Source organism: Bufo bufo, chromosome 1 (genome assembly GCF_905171765.1).
Source record: "Bufo bufo chromosome 1, aBufBuf1.1, whole genome shotgun sequence".
Lineage (NCBI taxonomy): Eukaryota > Metazoa > Chordata > Amphibia > Anura > Bufonidae > Bufo > Bufo bufo.
The window spans coordinates 644,124,197-644,145,776 of NC_053389.1; the positions used below are offsets into that span (position 1 = coordinate 644,124,197).

The 21,580-nt window shown below is 40.7% G+C and overlaps 1 protein-coding gene across 2 annotated transcripts in view; it reads right to left on the reverse strand.

Annotated features, from left to right (window-relative positions):
• Positions 1-21,580, reverse strand: part of LOC120985766 (myocardial zonula adherens protein) — a 132,879-nt gene that overhangs the window by 46,122 nt on the left and 65,177 nt on the right. The gene's annotated exons all lie outside the window — the stretch shown is intronic.

Sequence of the window (21,580 nt, forward strand, 5' to 3'; positions counted from 1 at the left end):
TTCAGATAGATTTATTGAGAATTGTTAAAGTGTACTTTAGTTTTCAATTTAATGTTTTCAGAATGCTGTGCTTCTTTATACAATCATAACTGTGAGGAATAGGTCTTTTTGGACTTCTCTATAGTCTTTTCGCCTAATTATTCCCCTCTTCAGCCGAACAGCTAGATGCATTTCTCTCAGAAGCAGGGGGCTATTACCTTCTGTGGAATCTGCCAGCACTGTACGCTGTGATGACCTTTCCCTTACTTCCCACTTGTTTGCTTTCAGCTCTAGAAAAAAATCAGGAGGCTCCTGTTATCTTCAGAAGTGGTGTAGAAGCAGTTATTTTATCAGGCTCAGGAGCTCAGCTAGCTGTGACACATTCCTACACTTCCTCGCTGTTTTCTTTTGTGTTTCTGGGGCGGATCTTGCTGACAACAGGAAGTGGACTCTAATTTAGTGGAAATGAGACACCTAGTGGCCATGACTTTACAGCTTTTTCTGGTGTATACAGGAATATTTTTTAAATGACATGATGAGAAATGTGCTATTTCACATAATTCGCTATTAAATAAAATAAAATTGTGTTGAAAGTACAACAGTTTAAATAGCAATCCAAGTTGGTTGCTATGGGCAACTGCTCTTCTTTTCATTTGCACTAGTTTTGATAAATCTCCTCTGCGTTGTTTCATACAGAAGCTGCAGTACCACACCAAAATCTAAATCGTGTCATCTTTACTACTGTAGTACATGTAAGGAAACCGCAGCACTCACTGTCTTCTGTTTTCCAAAATGTAATCACCAACTTAATGCGATCTTTCGACCGATGTGGTCTTTTTACTTGAAAAAGACCACACCGGTCGAAACTTCGCATTAAGTGGTGATTACATTTTGGAAATCAGAAGACAAGTGAGTGCTGCGGTTTCCTTACATTGTACTACCTATAGCTGGGTGAGCTTCGGACTGGCATCCAACACTGCTGGCACCACGCTAAAAAGGTTTGCCTTTTTTTATCATTTGTGCTGCTACAAATTTCCTTATATCTTTACTACTGATCACAAAAAGCATAGTAAAAAGTGGAGAAATCCATATGAATAAACTAGGAAACAGCACAAGGAAATATAGAAAACAAAGCAAATATAATGGATGGAGCAATTCCTAACAGGCTAATTACATACCACACTTAAGGTCCCTTTTCACGGGACGATGATCTAGCAGATTGTTGGGAGGAAGCGTTCCTTCCAGCAATCTGCTGATCTCCAGCAGAGAAGAGCGCATTTACATTTGTAGCGATTCCAGCTCCTCCAGAGTATGGGGAGGACGTGATCTGTAATGCCATCGCTCTTCCACATACAGACTCGTTGTTTCCGGCAGCAGATCGTGTTTACACAGCACAATCTGCCTCTGGGAAGCAAGGATTTTTTGTGCTGCACAAACGATCCAGTTACCTGATGAATGAGCATAATGGAAAGGACCCTTTAGGCTAAGAGGTCAAAATTTAAAATAAATTATAACTTCATGGCTGAAAATCCTACACCTGTAAAAATTACCATTCATATGGAAAAATATGATTATAAGTGCAAGTGCAATAGCAATAGCCGATTTAATGATACAACAATCACATACAAATTCAGTAAACATAGAAAAGAATCAATCAGCTCCTAACCATACCATTTACATACTACAAAACTGGAAGCCTCACGTGGGCAGTATTCGGTGACACAATATTCTGACAGCCACTCAGGACCCTCTGATGAAAGGTTATGTGTTTGGTACATTATTGTATGATATTCTCCTCCATTTGTTTCAGTTTTTTTTTTTTTCACATGAATTAATCCACTTTTTTGATTACATAATGAATAATACAAATAAAATGTGATTACCTAATTTCAGTGGGTAACATACATTTGTTTTTTAAAGGCTAAGAACATGAAAGGGGGTGGTGAGGGAATTATTTTTGTGATTGCATTTTACTCATTTTGGGCTAAAAACCATTTTTTTTTCAATTAGTCTTTAATAAAAAATAAAAAAAATCATCTATCAGGGTTAAGTTTTAGTCTTTATGCAGACTGCTACCTTCTGTTTTACACTGAGTCCTGTCATGTTGCTGTTCTGATGGCTTAATGTATACCCTTATCTCTGAATTCCAAAGAGCTAACATAGTTACATAGCATATAAGGCTGAATCTGTCCATCCAGCTCAAACACTCATTATAGCTGATAAGAATAGAATATAGTTACTGTACCTTCACACATTTTCATTTAATAGAGAATGGTATAACTGGTAAATCTCTTAGGCCTGCCTTATACTGCCAGCAGTCTGTTCCGCCATAGAATGCCAGGAATGGGCTGGACAAAAACCACTCTGCACGCAGCTGTATTTGTCCAGCCATTTCTCTGCATATTTGCCGGATCCCATTATAGTTAATGGGGCCAGATGGCATTCTGGCAGCATCTGGCTATGCCAGATCTTGCAGGCTGTTCCCATCCGAAACTACCTGCCAGGTCTGCAAACTCAAGTGTAAAACAAACCTGAATCATTTCAAAGCTGTAAAGTGATGACCACTAGAGGTTCTCACTTCCACTTAAGTTGCAGTCAACTGCCTATTGTCAGGCAAGATCCGTTCCTGGTAACAGATACTCAGAAGACGTCTGAGAGGAAGTGGGGGCGTATTAGAGCTAGCTAAGCTCCTGAGCCTGATAGAAGTACTGCCTATACACTGCTTATGGAGAGCAGAGAAGCTTCTGTGTATCTATAAGTGTGATTTATCCCTCCTTATCTGTTGTGTGAGCGCCATAGCTGAAAACAAACATAGTGGGAAGTAAGGGAAAGGACATCACAGCAATACAGTTCTGGCAGAAGGGAAATTCCCTATGCTTCTGAGTGAAATACATCTAGCTGTGCAGCTGAAACAGGGAATAATATGGCTGGGGGAAAAAATTTGGAAAGCTAAAACATAACTGTTCCTTCACAGTTATGATTGTAGAAAGAAGCACAGCCATTATGCAAACATTTTTTGAAAACTCAGGTACACTTTAAGAGAAGACCAGATAGAACTACATATGAAGTTGGTGGTATACATACGTTTCCATATTATTTCCATATTACCAACATATACTGTGCTATACTTTACTGAAAATGTTTGTTTCAAAATCCACCAAGAAAATGTACCACGTGAAATTGTGTAACATTTTAATGTCATGTTTTATGCGAATTGCATATAAGATTTTCAATGACATTTCTGATGGATTAAGAACTGACATTTTGTATACCAACGAGGCAGAGAACCAAAAAAGAACCCCCATATAACAAAAAATCATGTGTGGAGACATATCTACAAAACCAAATTGCAAACACCACACATGTAATACGAAAACATCTTTATTGTGTCACATATGAAAGACATACGCATAAGTAACAAAAGATATATAAAATTACCTGCAGATAAGTGCTGAGAAGGTGAGAACCCCACAGTTACTAGGTCCCCAAGTATGTCTCATTTATAGAAATGTCACAGTTAAAATGAGATGTGAAATCCCTAATACAAATGTACCATGAAAATGACCCCTAACATTGCCCTGTCAATCAAAACAAAATTATTTTTACTATATTGTCCAATGTATAATCAGAAAATGATATATATCATTATGAGGGGTAATAAACCAAACTATCACTATTCTGAATCCAGAAGGATATCTAGATAGTCTCCATAATAAGGACCAGGGAATATATGCAATGTACAGGAGATACAAAAGTACAAAATAAAACTGTCACTGTGAATAAGTAAGACATACAGACCAAGAGCTGGGGGAGCATAACAACCCCGACGTACGTTTCGCCGCGCTTCCTCTGGGGGCGTGTCCATCTCATGTAGACCCATACTTTTATACCATAATCAATCCAATGTCCCTCTGCTACATTGACTAATTATAAAGTATTCACCTGGAGATGATTGGGTAGTGAAGGCAATCATTCCCGCATGGTGCAGGTGGTGTTCTATGCAATGGCCTTGGGACATTGCGATATACAATGAGAGCGCCCGGACAGGTCAGAATGGCCAAATCCAGCAACATCTACCGGGCCAGCTCTCCCATCTCTAAAAGTCTCACACATGAACATTAGGCGGTGAGCAAAGGAACCGCCGCTCAACCATGTCACACCAGCAATTCCCTCCCCTCAGCCGAAAGCCGGGTGCCATCTTAAGGAAGGGCATATTGCCCATCTCATATTAAATAAGAAAACTAAACCAATATTAATAATTGCAATCTCTCGGTGATATGACATGATATAACAAAGCCCGACACAGCACTATATTTCTAACTGGGCAGCCTGAATCGAAGTATGAGGATCAAGCATAAATATAGCAGATCCCACCCCCTTACAGCTGAAATGCCCACCATCTTAGAGGAGGGCAAGTTGCCCATATCATATAAATAGCATAATAAAAAGTGTGAATCATATTAAAATTCATCACATAACTTAATATATAGATAAGAATAGATCCTTCCCTACCTCGTCTAAATCACAAAACCCTATGATTGTGTCAATGGAAATATAAAAATCCACTAGGGATATTATAAAAAATATCGAAAATACATGTCTTAACAAATGTCTCCATCACAAGCGGGGATATAATATGTAAACATTATTGACAAGGGGTGCATAACCTAAATAATGTGCCCATGATTGTGAAACGCTTCTAATTTATCCATAAACTTTATATCATACTGTAAGAGAAGACCAAAGGTTAAAGTGCAATGTGCCAAGGTGCGTAAGTGATCAAGTGACAAGGTGACCATGTGACAAACAACAATACTAAAATAAAAACATGTAAAAATCAAAACATGCAAAAATACAATTAATCCTGTGATAAACCTTGTAGATGGTGCATGGTGTAGTATATAAAGGGGATAAATGCATCCCTTGTCAATCCCTAATAAGCCCTGCAAAACAGCCACATAAATAAACTAATTATAAATATAAGAATTCATGAAAGTTGAGGTAGGGACTATCAATCACCAGATAAGTAGTTGAAACTATGCTGCCATATATGCACATCCTACACCAATAATCCTCACAGAATGACCATAGATTACCTTATATCCTAAAAACAAATGTAATCACCCTTAAATGTCATGGCTCATACTAAATTGAGCCTAGCAATAAAATGAGTCCAAGGATAACAATTATCACAATCTTTTTGATGCTTTAGTCTTCTGTAGATCAATATTCGTCACCTTCATCCCTCAGATTGTCATTATTATTTTGGAGGGGGATCAAGGTCTCTTCATTGAGGCCAAGAGGTCTGATGGTGTCTAGCATAAATATACATTTTGTTTTTTTTTGACAGAGGAGTTTTTTCCAATTACCACCTAATGCTTCACGAACATCCCTCCATCTGGTATTGAACCCAGTGACTTTTAAAGAGGGGAGAGCTGGCCCGGTAGATGTTGCGGGATTTGGCCATTCTGACCTTGCGGGCGCTCCCATTCTATCTCGCGATGTCCCGAGGCCATTGCATAGAAAGCGGAAATGATTGCCTCCACTACCCAATCATCTCCAGGTGAATACTTTATAATTAATCAATGTAGGAGGGGGACATTAGATTGAATAGGGTATAAAAGTATGGGTCTACATGAGATGGACACGCCCCCAGAGGAAGCGCGGCGAAACGTACGTTGGGGTTGTTCTGCTCCCCCCAGCTTTTGGTCTGTATGTCTTACTTATTCACAGTGCCAGTTTTATTTTGTACTTTTATATCTCCTGTACATTGCATATATTCCCTGGTCCGTATTATGGAGACTATCTAGATCTTCTTCTGGATTCAGAATAGTGATAGTTTGGTCTATTACCGCTCATAATGATATACAGTATATCATGTTCTGATGATACATTGGACAATATAGTAAAAATTATTTTGTTTCGATTGACAGGGCAATGTTAGGGGTCATTTTCATGGCACATTTGTATTAGGGATTTCACATCTCATTTTAACTGTGACATTTCTATAAATGAGACATACTTGGGGACCTAGTAACTGTGGGGTTCTCACCTTCTCAGCACTTATCTGCAGTGATTTTATATATCTTTTGTTACTTATGCGTAGGTCTTTCATATGTGACACAATAAAAATGTTTTCATATTACATGTGTGGTGTTTGCAATTTGGTTTTATACCAACGAGGCAGTCAAGTAAAGCAAATTTAAATTTTTTTACATACATGAAAACATACCCAATAGTGAACAGTTAAAATAGAAAACTGATACAACTTAATAATGTATAGATACAATCCCTAAAGCATTGACACTGCACATAAAGCATTACATTGTGTAGCTGGAACCCAGCAAGAACCACTTGTAATTCATTCATTATAGAGGGTCTACAGTGTTTCCAATGTTACAGCACTGAGGGAAGGGATAATCATAGGCAGAGGCCACTGACTGAAAGGACAGCTAAAATCCTTTCTGAGTTGACTTAAAATGAACAAAGAGCAAAGAGCAATATTTACATGAAAGATAGGTCTGATGCCATGTGAAACACACAACAAATTGATGTGCAAAGTCAGGGAGTGTCATGTTTTTATCTTTTACATAGTTTATAGAGTAATAACATAATGCTCTGGATTTTTGGTGCACAGAAGCAAGGCTGGATGTCTGGGAAAACACTGTCCTTAAGTGTACACAGTTCAAATCAATACATCATTTTACAGGTTTTTTATTTTAAGTTTTAGTGGGGTATGTAATCATTGTTTTGCTATAATATGAAATAATTTGAAAAATAGAATGAATGTTAAGTATGTGTGAGTTCATATTACTTATTCTCTAACAATCAGCATCTACTTCCTCAAATTGTATGTTCAACACTGAACATATCAAGTGTCATAGTGTTCTGCAATTGCAGCAACTGATAGTACAATGCACCTGCTGGTCACGCATACTGCCACGGATCAGTTGCTTACCCTGTTGTACCAGCATTATCCTAAACTCCATTATCTTCAATTCCTGAAATAAAAGTATACAGGTACAAATTTCTTAAACAGAGTGGAATCCTCTAACCGGTCTTTTCCTTATACTCCTTATTCACTTGATGGCATGACGATATCAACAGAATAGAAACAGATAGCAGTGCTTAGACATTTGTTGGGACAAGTTCAGATTTTACTTGGTGTCACATTTAAACAGAATTTTGTATCTTTAAAGGGGTTCTCTGGAAATGATTTAAAATGGCTGCCTGCAACCTATTCTTAAAATGGCTGCCAGCAACTTTTCCTAGAATGTGAGCAGGATGGTTTTGCCTCCAATTGAAGAGCTGCCTAGCGGGGTGAGGGGGCAGGGCCCCACTACACGCTACTCTCTGGCACTTGCATATACTATATATTGGTGCGTTTTCCTGTCAGGCTGCTCAGCCTTGATAGCATATCGTAGGCAGGATCACATCAATACCGTTATTAGAGCAGTGTAGCTCTGCAAGTGGAGGCAACCATTCCCGCTCACATTCTAGCACAGGTTGTTGGAGGCTTTTTTAAATCATTCCCAGAGAATCGCTTAAAGAAATAAAGTCTTAAAAATATTATTTAATTCCAAATTATGTGTGTAGCATATTTGTTATTATTAATACAAATATTTATATGATGTAGATGGCCTATTCTTTATTGTTAAAGTGTACTTACGCTTTCAGATGACCTTTCGGGATAACTACTTTGTGTATACATGAAGAATAAGATTATTTCATTATATGACTTGTATTCTGCATTTTTTATTAGTTTTTTTTTTTTTTGCAGGCTGGATTTCATATTCTGAGTTGCCCCTGAGCTAGTGTGTGAAGACTATATGCCATGATGTGTCCCATACACTGAACATAGAAAGTAGAGGAGATTATGCTCCCCTATCACCATTATATATACACAGAAAAGCACAAAAGATATCATAGAGAATGGAGAAAGTAACATTTCCTCTAAATATCTGCACCATGATTCCATGCTTTATGCAGAATACATGTGAAAGTTTAGGGGAGATTTATCATTTCCCTTGCACCACAAAAGTGGCTTTAAATAGTCACAAGCTGTGTGTTTGTGTTCTTTTTAAATGCAACTTTTTTTTTGGGGGGGGGGGGGGGAAGCCGCAAGTGGCTCTTTTTACATCACCCTTGCCACTTTTCCAAAAGGGAGCGTAGCAAGGGTGGGAAAGTGGCAGGGCCAACAGTGGAGACAAATGTATCTTCATTTATGCCAGTTTTCTGGTGCAAATGAAGCCAGAAATCTACAACAGCTCAGAGCTGCCATAGATTTCTGTTTATGGCACAAACGGCCATAAGATTTGCCTAATTTATGACGAGGCCTGCAGCTCAGGGAGCATCCTCTGGCAGCACTGGGGATATCAAGACCAGACCAGCACAGAAAGTTTCGGTCTTGATAAATCTCTATTTCATTATTATTCTTTATCTGTATTTTGGTAACTTAATCTACCGTACCTAAAAAGTACTCGTTACCTCTCCTGACGTGTCTGTTTTAGGGGACTTTCACACTGGTGTTAACATTTTCCGATATTGAGATACGAATCTCGATACCGGAAAAAAACACTTACGTTTTGTCCCCATTCATTGTCAATGGGGACAAAACGTAACTGAACAGAACAGAGTGCTCCAAAATGCATTCTGTTCCATTCTCATACCGGAGAGCAAACCGCAGCATACTGCTGTTTGCTTTCCGTCCTGGGATATGGAGCAAGACGGATCTGTCACGACCCACAATGTAAGTCAATGGGGACGGATCCGTTTTCTCTGACACAATCTGACACAATAGAAAAAGGATCCGTCCTGCATTGACTTTCAATGGAGTTCATGGCGGATCCGTCTTGGGTATGTTAAAGATAACACAACCAGATCCGTTCATAACGAGTGCAGATGGTTGTATTATAATTATTATAAGTAACGGTAGCGTTTTTGCTGAACCCTGCCGGATCCAGCAAAAACGCTAGTGTGAAAGAAGCCTTAGTAACTACTTGGATCCTCCATCTATTGTGTATTGCCATTCCTCTATTATTCCTGCTAGAGATTTATGCATTAATTACTAGCAAGTTGCAATAAAAGGACATTCTGGGTGCTATGGGGGACCTGCATAATCTGACACAGACAGCACTGATTGTATAGTGTCAGACTGTGCAGGGACACACAGATGGCCCTTTATGGCAAACTGCTAGCAGTTCATTCTTAAATGTCTAGAAAGAATTATTACACGGGGAATACGAGTAATGACGTAAAAAAAAAAGAAGACATATTGAGAGAGGTGGCAGGTTCTATTTAATAACATATGAAATCAATGTACATAAAAATGTTGGATTTTGTAGATAAGGGTCCACAAGAATGGGTCCGAATCCATTCCGACACGTCCACAAGAATGGGTCCGCATCCATTCCGCAATTTTGCAGAATGGGTGCGGACCCATTAATTTAAAAAAAGATAGAGCATGTCCTATTGTTGTCCGAAGCAACGGACAAGGATAGGCATTTCTATCATAGTGCCGGCCATGTGCAGTCCGCAAAATCCGGAATGCACATGGCAGGTGTCCGTGTTTTGCGGACCGCAAAACACTTGAGGAAGGGTAAATGGACGCTTATTCAAGCTTAGACATTTGGAGAGAGACCCAAATAGAGATAACAATCTATGAGGAGTAGAGGTAATTACAACTGCTTGTCCCATTCAAGTGAATGGGACGAGCAATTATAGTTAAACTGCACTGCACCTACAAGCTAGACGGTGCACAGGTAATCATTGATGAGCGCTGCAGCCTCTTCGGATCCTCATTGATCTCATATTGATGACCTATCCTTAGGCTAGGTCATCAATATACAATACTAGTACTGCTCAACCACTTTAACTAGTATTGTGTGCCTTATGTTTAAAGTGGCTGTCTGGCATCTGTGTTTTTACAGGAACGGTGCCACGCTTGTCAGTTAAAGGTTCTGCTCCATTCACTTGAAGGGGCATCAGTTCCAATACCAGACACAGCCCTTGGACAAGAGGGGCACTATTTCTGGAGAAAAGGCCCTTTTTCTAATTCTGCAAACCTTGTATTAACTTTCAGTTTTGTGGAGTTTTCTCACCATATCCTCCTGTTCATTAACTGACTACTTGGCATGCTCTATAAATGTGCCAGTCTGTAGAAAAAAAAACATGGATCGCGCATCCACATGCCAGGCATTGATCTAATGCTTCTCATCATCATTTATAAACATGTCCATTGAGGCTCTTAGTATAGGACCACTCACCACGTCAAGGTGGCCTCTTATGAGTGGGTCACTACTCTAAAAACATGCAGTACCACATGGTGAAGGCCACCACCATAACACACCTGCAAGCTGTGAGATCCAGCATCACTCCTTCTATCAGGCTAAGCCTCCTTGGCACTGGGCCCCACCAGCCCACAGACACAGTATTACATTAACAGTGGCCACCATGTAGCACCGTATCATGTGAATAAATCACAAAAGCCCACCTCTCTATGTCGTCTCAGAAACCCAAACTGAGACTGAGTAGGAGCTTATTAACCCGACATAAAAATACCTGGGTTCACAAATTTTCACATTGTGCTGTGCTGCATGGTGGCTGTCACTGCTGTAATGCTGTGCATGTGAAATGGTGGGGAAAAGTACCATGGGGGCTTGGCCTGACAGTAGAGCTGTTGGCAGGCTACTGGGTCTTGCCAAATGCATGTGCAGCGGTGGTTGCTATATCGTTCTGTGACAGATTAGAGTAGGAACCCACTGAAAAGAGGCCACCTTGACATGGTGAGTGGGTCTGTGCATTTTGATAAAAAGGTATACAAAATGCCTCAATGGAGAGGTTCCTAAATTATGCTGAGATACAATAGATCAATGCAGGGCATGTAAATGTGTTTTTTGGTAAAGTGGCAAGGGCAGCAGAGAATTTATCATTTCCTCCAACTGGCGTAAAAAAGTTGCAAACACAGCGTTTGCGACTTTTTAAATGCCACTTGAGACACATTTTGTCTCAAGTAATGTTTTTCTGCTGCCCTTGCCACTTTCCCAAAAAACGGTGGGGCAGGGAAGGGACGGGGCCAGCGGCATATTTATCTTCTTTTATGCCAGTTTTATGGTTAAAAGAAGACTGAAATCTACGCCAGCTAGTTTTCAATTTACACGCACAGACTGCAAGAGCTGTGCCTAATTTATGACAAGGCATGTGCCTCGTCATTAATTAAATGCATCCTCTGGAAGTGCTGTGTGCCCGTGAGAAGCCAGAACGGAGGATGGTAGTGGCTCTTACAATATGATGTGTTGCGGTGGTCTCCCTCAGGTTGTTGCTCCCTAGGGCTGTGCAATGTAAGGAGGGTGCACCCCTTTTTCTCTCGAGGCACACCCCGATTCTGGGGTTCCTGCCTGATGGTAGCTGGGGTTCCTCATGGTGTTAGGTGTTTGGATGGGTGCAAGGCAGGGCATGTAGTGGAATGACCAGTGTATGGTGGAGTAGGAGTCAGGAAGTAGGAGTCAGAAAACTAGGACAGAGATAGAAGAATAAACATCTCTTTTTCCTGAGTGCTAAACAGGGGTTGTAGTACATCCAACAATAATCTGGACAAAGTGCAAATTCTTTCCACAGTGAGGTATGAAGGCTGTCAAAATGGCAAATAATATCACTCTTGGTATGATATCCTGATAAAGTCTCTCTCACTAGAACCTCTGGCTGGCAACTGTGATCTGACAATTATGGCTGTAGTGTTCACTGCGGGATACAGGTTTTTAGAGGCATGTCTGGCCAGCCCGTGGTTAAGTGTGATGAGCGTCTTAACTGTAATCTCTCACAAGCAGCAAAGTCTGGTTAGCTATAGTTGCAGGTTACCTTGCTGACTCCTATGCAGATTCTTCTTTCTTTTTCTCCTTCTTGCTGTAGGAGAAGCAGTAACTTTTACAGAGATCAGTTAGTCTCTGGATTCTGAGGCCTAAGGAGAATGAGCACATGGACTTGTTTCCTCCCTCCTCACACACTAGCCTCCCCTTTATCTCTCTAGTCAGGAAGTAGGACCAGCCCACTCCTGCCCTTTCTGAGAGGGGTGGAACATGGTGGTTCACTCTGTCCCTGCCAGCCATACTAGGCCATGCTATGTGTACATAACAGTAAAAAACATAACATCACAAACCATTTGCAGATACCCCCTGCTCCGGTGTACTGCAGAAGAACAAGGGTTATCATACACCACCGTAAAATATTGGTCTATGATAAATCCCCCCATCTCATTCTCTGTACAGTTTAGCGTGCTCTGCAAATCTAGTGATAACTAGCAATTTTATATTATGTAACAAAGCACACACTGCACCACATTCATTTCAGTAGACTGCAGGATAATAACGTGCATAATATTGAAAGTCAAGTTGCTATGTGTCATACAAAAGGAATTCTTCAAGGTGTACTAGAAGAATTATAATAAAAAATAATAATAATTGTACAGTACTATTGACAATAATAATTGTCTCATTTTCTCTCTGAAACATCGTTATGCCACTGACTCATAGCATATAAATACTACAAACAAGAACTGTAGGTAGCTAATAGTTCAGCCCATACAAAAAGAAAATTACGATAATTTAATGTGAAATATTATGTAATACAAAATTTCATCCATGTGCTATTTATGGACATCATTCCAGATTTCCCTCTCAATGAAACCAAACCTAAGAACAAGTGGAACATGTGCCCTCATTACATTGCTATAATTAGGAAGGGAGGAAATACACTGGATCAGTGTTATCCTTTTATAATCCCTCCACCTTTGACTACAGGTTACTGAACATTGCTCAAAGACTTTTAGACACCAGTGGAGATTATGACACACCTCACTTTGTCTCTAGAAGTACAGTACCTACTTGACTCTACTATGTCTCCTCTTAAGAAATTTTACACAACTACTGCCTGAACAACTTACTGCTTATGTAAGTTGCCAAAAGTTTCCATAGGCTAAATCGATATATCACAGACAATTGACCAATCAATCTTTGACCTGGCCTTCTATAGATGAAGTGATGACGCCACCAATTTAAAGGTTGTTAAAAAAGTTGTTCTTTGGAAGGTACAACTTTCTATTTCTGACAGATATCTCTGAAGAGCAAAGAACCTCCAAGACGATATACTGTAATATCCTAATATCACTTGTTTTCTAATTGATTATATTGTATTACATTATATGTTCAATCACCAGTCTTATTTCTGGATTATGAAGTTATTCTGTGTCACACAAAAATAATTACCAGATGATTGAATACTGATCGTCCAGCCTAGTCCACCTTAAAGGTAGTCGGTCACTAGGAAATTCACTGTAGGGCTAGCTCATCTGAATGTAATGATACCTTTCACTTAGATACCATTGCTTCCAGGGTCAGACTGGGCTTCCTTGGGCGCACCAGAGAAAATTATTATTTGGACCCAACCCCTATATCATCAATAAAGTCTAATAGGTTTTTATTCAACAACCCCAGTGGCAGGTTATCGTCTCCAAAAGTAGCTCCAAATTTTTTTTCTCTGGACATTTGCCGCCCACTATGTTCCCAGAGCCTGGGCCTACCTGAGGATTCTCCGGTGCTCTGGTGGGTCAGTCCAACACTGATTGCATCATTTTGGAAAAAAACTTTTAATCCATATTCAAATAAGCAGTTAAGTGCACTGAGGAGAGGCCCTAGCCACTCTATGCACCCTTGCTTCTTCCGCTTTTTATGCCAGTCGTCCCTGTCCTTCTTGATTGACATAACCAATCCTGTACAGTCATCTCACCTGGCCCTGTCACTCAAGAAGGAAAAGGAGGGGCTGTCAGTGGAAGCAGGGTGATCAAGGGTGCACCAAGTGACTTGGGCCCGTCCTCTATGCAAAACTGCTCATTTATATTATAAAGTAATTTGTCTCCAAAATGAAGCTACAGCGTGCTACGTAAAAGGTATAATTATATTCAGATGAGCTAGCCCTACAAGACATTTCACCTGGTTTATAGTATCCTACCCTTTTATACAATCTACAGGCTTTAGTGGAACGGCACTCTGCACAGCACATCTCTGTTCCTGCCTGTGCACATGGGTGTAGGGTAACCTGCTGTGATGTGCTAGGCAGAGCATTGAGCAGAGCCGACGGACAGGAGCAGCACTGTCTTCTCCTGTCAGTACTGAGCAGACTGCAGCACCTATCCTTGTAGAACGGTGGAATCAGTATACCACATGCATTGCAACTGTGTACAGATTCTGTATATGCAACGGTCAAAAGTGCTAAAGACAGGATCAAACTCTGGGAGCCTATTTTGACATGAAGACAGTAAAATGCTAAAATTAGTATTAGTATTGCTAAAATACTTTACAAAAATGAATTAATGGTATTTAGAATACAAACCGGATTCCAAAAAAGTTGGGACACTAAACAAATTGTGAATAAAAACTGAATGCAATGATGTGGAGATGGCAAATGTCAATATTTTATTTTTAATAGAACGTAGATGACAGATCAAACGTTTAATCCGAGTAAATGTATAATTTTAAAGGAAAAATACGTTGATTCCAATTTTCACGGTGTCAACAAATCCCCAAAAAGTTGGGACGAGTAGCAATAAGAGGCTGGAAAAAGTAAATTTGAGCATAACGAAGAGCTGGAAGACCAATTAACACTAATTAGGTCAATTGGCAACATGATTGGGTATAAAAAGAGCTTCTCAGAGTGGCAGTGTCTCTCAGAAGCCAAGATGGGTAGAGGATCACCAATTCCCACAATGTTGCGCAGAAAGATAGTGGAGCAATATCAGAAAGGTGTTACCCAGCGAAAAATTGCAAAGACTTTGCATCTATCATCATCAACTGTGCATAACATCATCCGAAGATTTAGAGAATCTGGAACAATCTCTGTGCGTAAGGGTCAAGGCCGTAAAACCATACTGGATGCCCGTGATCTCCGGTCCCTTAAACGACACTGCACCACAAACAGGAATGCTACTGTAAAGGAAATCACAGAATGGGCTCAGGAATACTTCCAGAAACCATTGTCAGTGAACACAATCCACCGTGCCATCCGCCGTTGCCAGCTGAAACTCTACAGTGCAAAGAAGAAGCCATTTCTAAGCAAGATCCACAAGCTCAGGCGTTTTCACTGGGCCAGGGATCATTTAAAATGGAGTGTGGCAAAATGGAAGACTGTTCTGTGGTCAGACGAGTCACGAATAAAAGTTCTTTTTGGAAATCTGAGACGCCATGTTATTCGGACCAAAGAGGACAAGGACAACCCAAGTTGTTATCAACGCTCAGTTCAGAAGCCTGCATCTCTGATGGTATGGGGTTGCATGAGTGCGTGTGGCATGGGCAGCTTGCATGTCTGGAAAGGCACCATCAATGCAGAAAAATATATTCAGGTTCTAGAACAACATATGCTCCCATCCAGACGTCATCTCTTTCAGGGAAGACCCTGCATTTTTCAACAAGATAATGCCAGACCACATTCTGCATCAATCACAACATCATGGCTGCGTAGGAGAAGGATCTGGGTACTGAAATGGCCAGTCTGCAGTCCAGATCTTTCACCTATAGAGAACATTTGGCGCATCATAAAGAGGAAGGTGCAACAAAGAAGGCCCAAGACAATTGAACAGTTAGAGGCCTGTATTAAACAAGAATGGGAGAGCATTCCTATTTCTAAACTTGAGAAACTGGTCTCCTCGGTCCCCAGACGTCTGTTGACTGTTGTAAGAAGAAGGGGAGATGCCACACAGTGGTGAAAATGGCCTTGTCCCAACTTTTTGGGGATTTGTTGACACCATGAAATTCTGATTCAACATATTTTTCCCTTAAAATGGTACATTTTCTCAGTTTAAACTTTTGTTCCGTGATTTATGTTCTATTCTGAATAAAATATTAGAAGTTGGCACCTCCACATCATTGCATTCAGTTTTTATTCACGATTTGTATAGTGTCCCAACTTTTTTGGAATCCGGTTTGTAGTTTAAAAGCAAACTGTATGAAGGTGTAGGTACACTTTTGAAGTGAATTTCTGGTGAAAGATTAAATTTAAAGGCCATACACATCTTTGGAAAATACCATTTTGGGTCTACAGCTCCTGTTTAGACCTATGTGTCTTCATGGTAACAGACTACAAACAAACCTCCTGCAGTATATCCTCCTATCTACTCCCTACGTCTTGCTAAGCTGCCGAATGTCAATTACCAAGAAGGAAGGAGAGATGGAAGGGAGCATGCCTGCAGGATCAGATGTGCGATATAGCATTAGGATGATCAGATGGATGTTCAATCATGGCACAATGCTGATAGGTTCTGAATTAATGTCTTTTTCATAGTAGCACTAGCTATAGACATTTGAACTTGTCTGGCAGTTCAAATAAATTTGGTGGGATCTACTATAAATCAAATGTCTGCAACCGGCCACAGACTGGTGAGGTGATCTCAGCAACTATAATTGTTCCTGCCAACAAATATGTACTGTCTATGCCTCCTACAGCATGAGCAACCAAATGACTGGCTACCAATGACCAGATTCTCTAATGCAGAGACACTGGAAGTTCTGGAACATACGTACAATCCAAAAGAAATAAAACGGTAGCTTTATTTTTTCAGTTTAAAAGCACATGGACTAACAAAGCTGATGCGTTTCAGACTGCTCTAGTCCTTATCATTGTTATGACTAGAGCAGACTGAAAAATTACAAATCATGAGATGATGAGCTCATGAGATGATAGAGTCTGATGAGTTCACAACCAATATATTTGAGTAGAAAATTGTTCTCTTAGTCACACAGCTATGCAAAGTGGCATACAAGTCTTCTGTCTCTCACAATCATGTAGAAGAAGGGCAATTAGAGTATATTCTAGGAAATAATGCAGTACTGAGCTATCCTTTGAGTCACTCTCTAATAAAATGGTGTGAATGTGTGCTTTTTTTCACTCCATCTACCATTATAACCAGATCAAGCATCAACTTACAGTATAATTGTGAGATCTTCCTCCTTTCTAAGATTCTGCCTAGAGAACGTTAAAGATAAAAAAAAAGCTAAGGGTCTATATACATGGCCGATACACAGGGTAATGATCGGGAACAAACCATTCTTTATCAGTCATTGCTTGCTCGTTCGCTGCATTTACATGCAACCATCAGTGTCGGACTGGGTGCCTTGGGCCCACCTGTAAAATTCGTTCTGGGGGCCCACTGTATAGCTGCATGCAAATATTATCTGCTCACACAGCGGCAGGCAGCAGCAAGACCCTAAGGATGATTGATTATAGAGACTTCGAGAAGGCAGGTTCCTGATAAAACAGGATACTGGCTGTTGTGCCTCTGTACCTACAAGTCACCTCGGCCATCCAATTCATCTATAATAATAAACTGGTTAGTTGGCTATTCAAATAATCTACCCAGTTTTTTTATGAACATAGGCTTGTTGAAATGTTATGTGTTGCCTAGATGTAGTCAGTCTAATGTGCCATGTGCAGAGGGTGGGGGACTAGAGGCCAACCGGGGGATTCACTTATTCCCCTGTGTGCCAGTCCGAGCCCAGCAGCAATCATCCCCTCTAACTAAAGATTATTTTATGTGCTGTATAAATAAATCAGGTCTCCCTGCAATAAAAGGTCTTTATTTGTTTGTGGGTGATCGGCGACACATATACAGTACAGACCAAAAGTTTGGACACACCTTCTCATTCAAAGAGTTTTCTTTATTTTCATGACTATGAAAATGGTAAATTCACACTGAAGGCATCAAAACTATGAATTAACACATGTGGAATTATATACATAACAAACAAGTGTGAAACAACTGAAAATATGTCATATTCTAGGTTCTTCAAAGTAGCCACCTTTTGCGTTGATTACTGCTTTGCGCACTCTTGGCATTCTCTTGATGAGCTTCAAGAGGCAGTCCCCTGAAATGGTTTTCACTTCACAGGTGTGCCCTGTCAGGTTTAATAAGTGGGATTTCTTGCCTTGTAAATGGGGTTGGGACCATCAGTGGCGTTGAGGAGAAGTCAGGTGGATACACAGCTGATAGTCCTACTGAATAGACTGTTAGAATTTGTATTATGGCACGAAAAAAGCAGCTAAGTAAAGAAAAATGAATGGCCATCATTACTTTATAAAATGAAGGTCAGTCAGGTAGCCGAAAAATTGGGAAAGTAAGGGCTATTTGACCATGAAGGAGAGTGATGGGGTGCTGCGTCAGATGACCTGGCCTCCACAGTCACCGGACCTGAACCCAATCGAGATGGTTTGGGGTGAGCTGGACCGCAGAGTGAAGGAAAAGGGGCCAACAAGTGCTAAGCATCTCTGGGAACTCCTTCAAGACTGTTGGAAGACCACTTCAGGGGACTACCTCTTGAAGCTCATCAAGAGAATGCCAAGAGTGTGCAAAGCAGTAATCAAAGCAAAAGGTGGCTACTTTGAAGAACCTAGAATATGACATATTTTCAGTTGTTTCACACTTGTTTGTTATGTATATAATTCCACATGTGTTAATTCATAGTTTTGATGCCTTCATAGTCATGAAAATAAAGAAAACTCTTTGAATGAGAAGGTGTGTCCAAACTTTTGGTCTGTACTGTACATAGGCCAATAATTGGGAATGAGTGTTTGTTGGATCATTAATTCCCGATAATTGGCCCCACCCTTGGCCAGTGTAAAAGAGCTTTAACTTGATGCATAACTAAAATCTAGGCAGTCTCCATTGCCTTATTACTCTGTTGTACAACAGGGAACTTACTTTGTTTGCTTATTGATAAGATATAAAGACATGCCAGCCATTAGTAAACAGAATATAACATTGGAGAAAGTGCACAGTGACCTAATTATGGTTTGTTATGCCTGAGATATTTTATACGAGATTTGGTGTAGCCCTAAATAATCCACTATATGTAGTGGCCACACAACGCTCATGTAAAGATGATGTTAGCAAAATGCTTTGCACCACCCAACAACCTTAAAGAGGACCTTTCACCGATTATGACAATGTGAACTAACTATGCAGACATGGAGAGCGGCGCCCGGGGATCTCACTGCACTTACTATTATCCCTGGGCGCCGCTCGGTTCTCCCGCTATGCCCTCCGGTAGCTTCGGCCACAAAGTTATGGTAGGCGGAGTCTGCCCTTGTTCTGCTGTAGCGCTGGCCAATCGCATTGCAGAGCTCACAGCCTGGGAGAAAAGAACCTCCCAGGCTGTGAGCTCTGCGCTGCGATTGGCCAGCGCTACAGCAGAACAAGGGCTGACTCCGCCTACCATAACTTAGAGACTGAAATCTCTGCCTACTATAACTTACTGAGCGAAGATACCGGAGGGCATAATGGAAGAACGGAGCGGCACCCAGGGATAATAGTAAGTGCAGTGAGATCCCCGGGCGCCGCTCTCCATGTCTGTATACTTAGTTCACATTGTCATAATCGGTGAAAGGTCCTCTTTAAAGGGGTTATCCAGATGTTTGTACTTTTTTAAATTTGAAGTCAAGTCTGTTGCACCTGTTGAAAACAGGATACTTGCCTGCTCCCTGCCACTCTATTCCGCTGTTCTTCTGCGCTGGTTCCTGTCCTCTCAACTTCTGGATGGACAGAGTCACATTCACCACTGCAGCCAATGACTGGCCTCAGCAGTGACATGTCCCCATGCAGCAGGGGACCCACATCAATCTCAAGTACCCCCATCTCGCAGCTGCTGTAAATATAGGGGTGGCCATGCATGTGCAGCTCTCTTCATTCTCTTTTTCGAGAATTCCAAAAACAGGTAGCACCTCACCTAACGGACATTTATGGCATATCCCGTGGATGGGAATAGTCCTTAAATGCACAAAAATATCAAAGACTACTAAGACTTCTTAATTATACATATCAGGAGCAGTATTGGCAAATGTCACTTATCTGTTATTCTGTACCATTACCAACAAGCTTGGTTTCTGGAGACACTGATTGTACTGATGGAAAGGTCCATCACATATTCAGATGAAAAATTACAATTTATAAATGCAGCTTTAGGGCTAGTTCGCAGAGAGAATTTTGTAAAGGCAAAATTTCCCACGTATTCTATGGCAGAAACCCCTTTGGATTCTACTGCGGTTTTTCAAATTGAATGCCACAGCTCCCTTGTATGTAGTTATTATGCCTTATTGAATGGAACTAAAGCACAAGTGAACACCCGCCATTCTTGGCGCAGTCACAGCTTTAAACCGCAGATGCATGAAGCGCAAACAATGGAGGGCAGACTCGGCATGTCTGCCAGAGGCTTCTTTGCACTGAATCAATGCCAACTTCTGCTGGCTAAAGACTCTGTGTGAACGGGATCTTAGTATGAAAAATGTCATTTAGGGTACTTTCACACTTGCGGCAGAGGATTACGGCAGACAGTTCAGTCGCCGGAACTGCCTGCCGGATCTGGCAATCTGGACGCAAACTGATGGCATTTGTCAGACGGATCCGGATGCGGATCCATCTGACAAATGCATTGAAATACCAGATCCGTCTCTTTGGTGTCATCCGGAAAAACGGATCCGGTATTATATATATATTTTTTGCATTTTTAACGGTCTGCGCATGCTGCGGTATTTTCTCCGTCCAAAAAACGTAAGAGAGACTGATCTGATGCATACTGAACGGATTGCTCTCCATTTAGAATGCATTAGGATAAAACTGATCAGTTTTTTTCCGGTATTGAGCTCCTGTGATTGAACTCAATACCGAAAAACAAAAACGCTAGTGTGAAAGTACCCTTAATAGCTGTCTAATCAAAATAGAAAAGCAAATAATAATTTTAGCATGAAATGAATAAAACAATATAATACATTTAGATTGCAGGTGCAAATAATTAGTAATAAGTCTTCTACAAGAGGATTATGAATTCTTCTAGGGCAAATTTGCAGTGTTCCACTAGACGCTGCCAATGACTGAGTGTTTAATAGTGCTTTACACAGTTTTCTTGTTCCTGCACTGTAACTTTAAAATCTGTATATTATCATCTCTTGTTGTCCCCAATAGGGCTCACAATCTAAGTTCCCTATCAGTACGTCTTTGGAGCGTGGGAGGAAACTGAAGTACCCAGAAGAAACCCACGCAAACATGGGGAGAACATACAAACTACACGCAGATGTTGTCCATGGTCAGATTCGAATCTAGGACCCCAGAGCTTCAAGGCACTAGTGATAACCACTGAGCCAACGAAAACAGTTTGTGAGTATGTCATATTTACCAATCTTAGCGATAAATTCGTGGCATGCAAGCCACACCCCTGAGAAAGTCCCTAAACCTACCTTGTAACACCCATTTATGGATGGGGCTTAGATAAGTCACACCCATTTTTGGCTTGGGACAACCTGAATTTGCAGGGACAGTTTCTGAAAATTAGGGAGAGTGCCTGCAATTCGGGACTGTTGGCAACTTATGTCATTGAATTAATACAGTATACAGTCAGGTCCATAAATATTGGGACATCGACACAATTCTAACATTTTTGGCTCTATACACCACCACAATGGATTTGAAATGAAACGAACAAGATCTGCTTTACCTGCAGACTGTCAGCTTTATTTTGAGGGTATTTACATCCAAATCAGGTGAACGGTGTAGGAATTACAACAGTTAAAG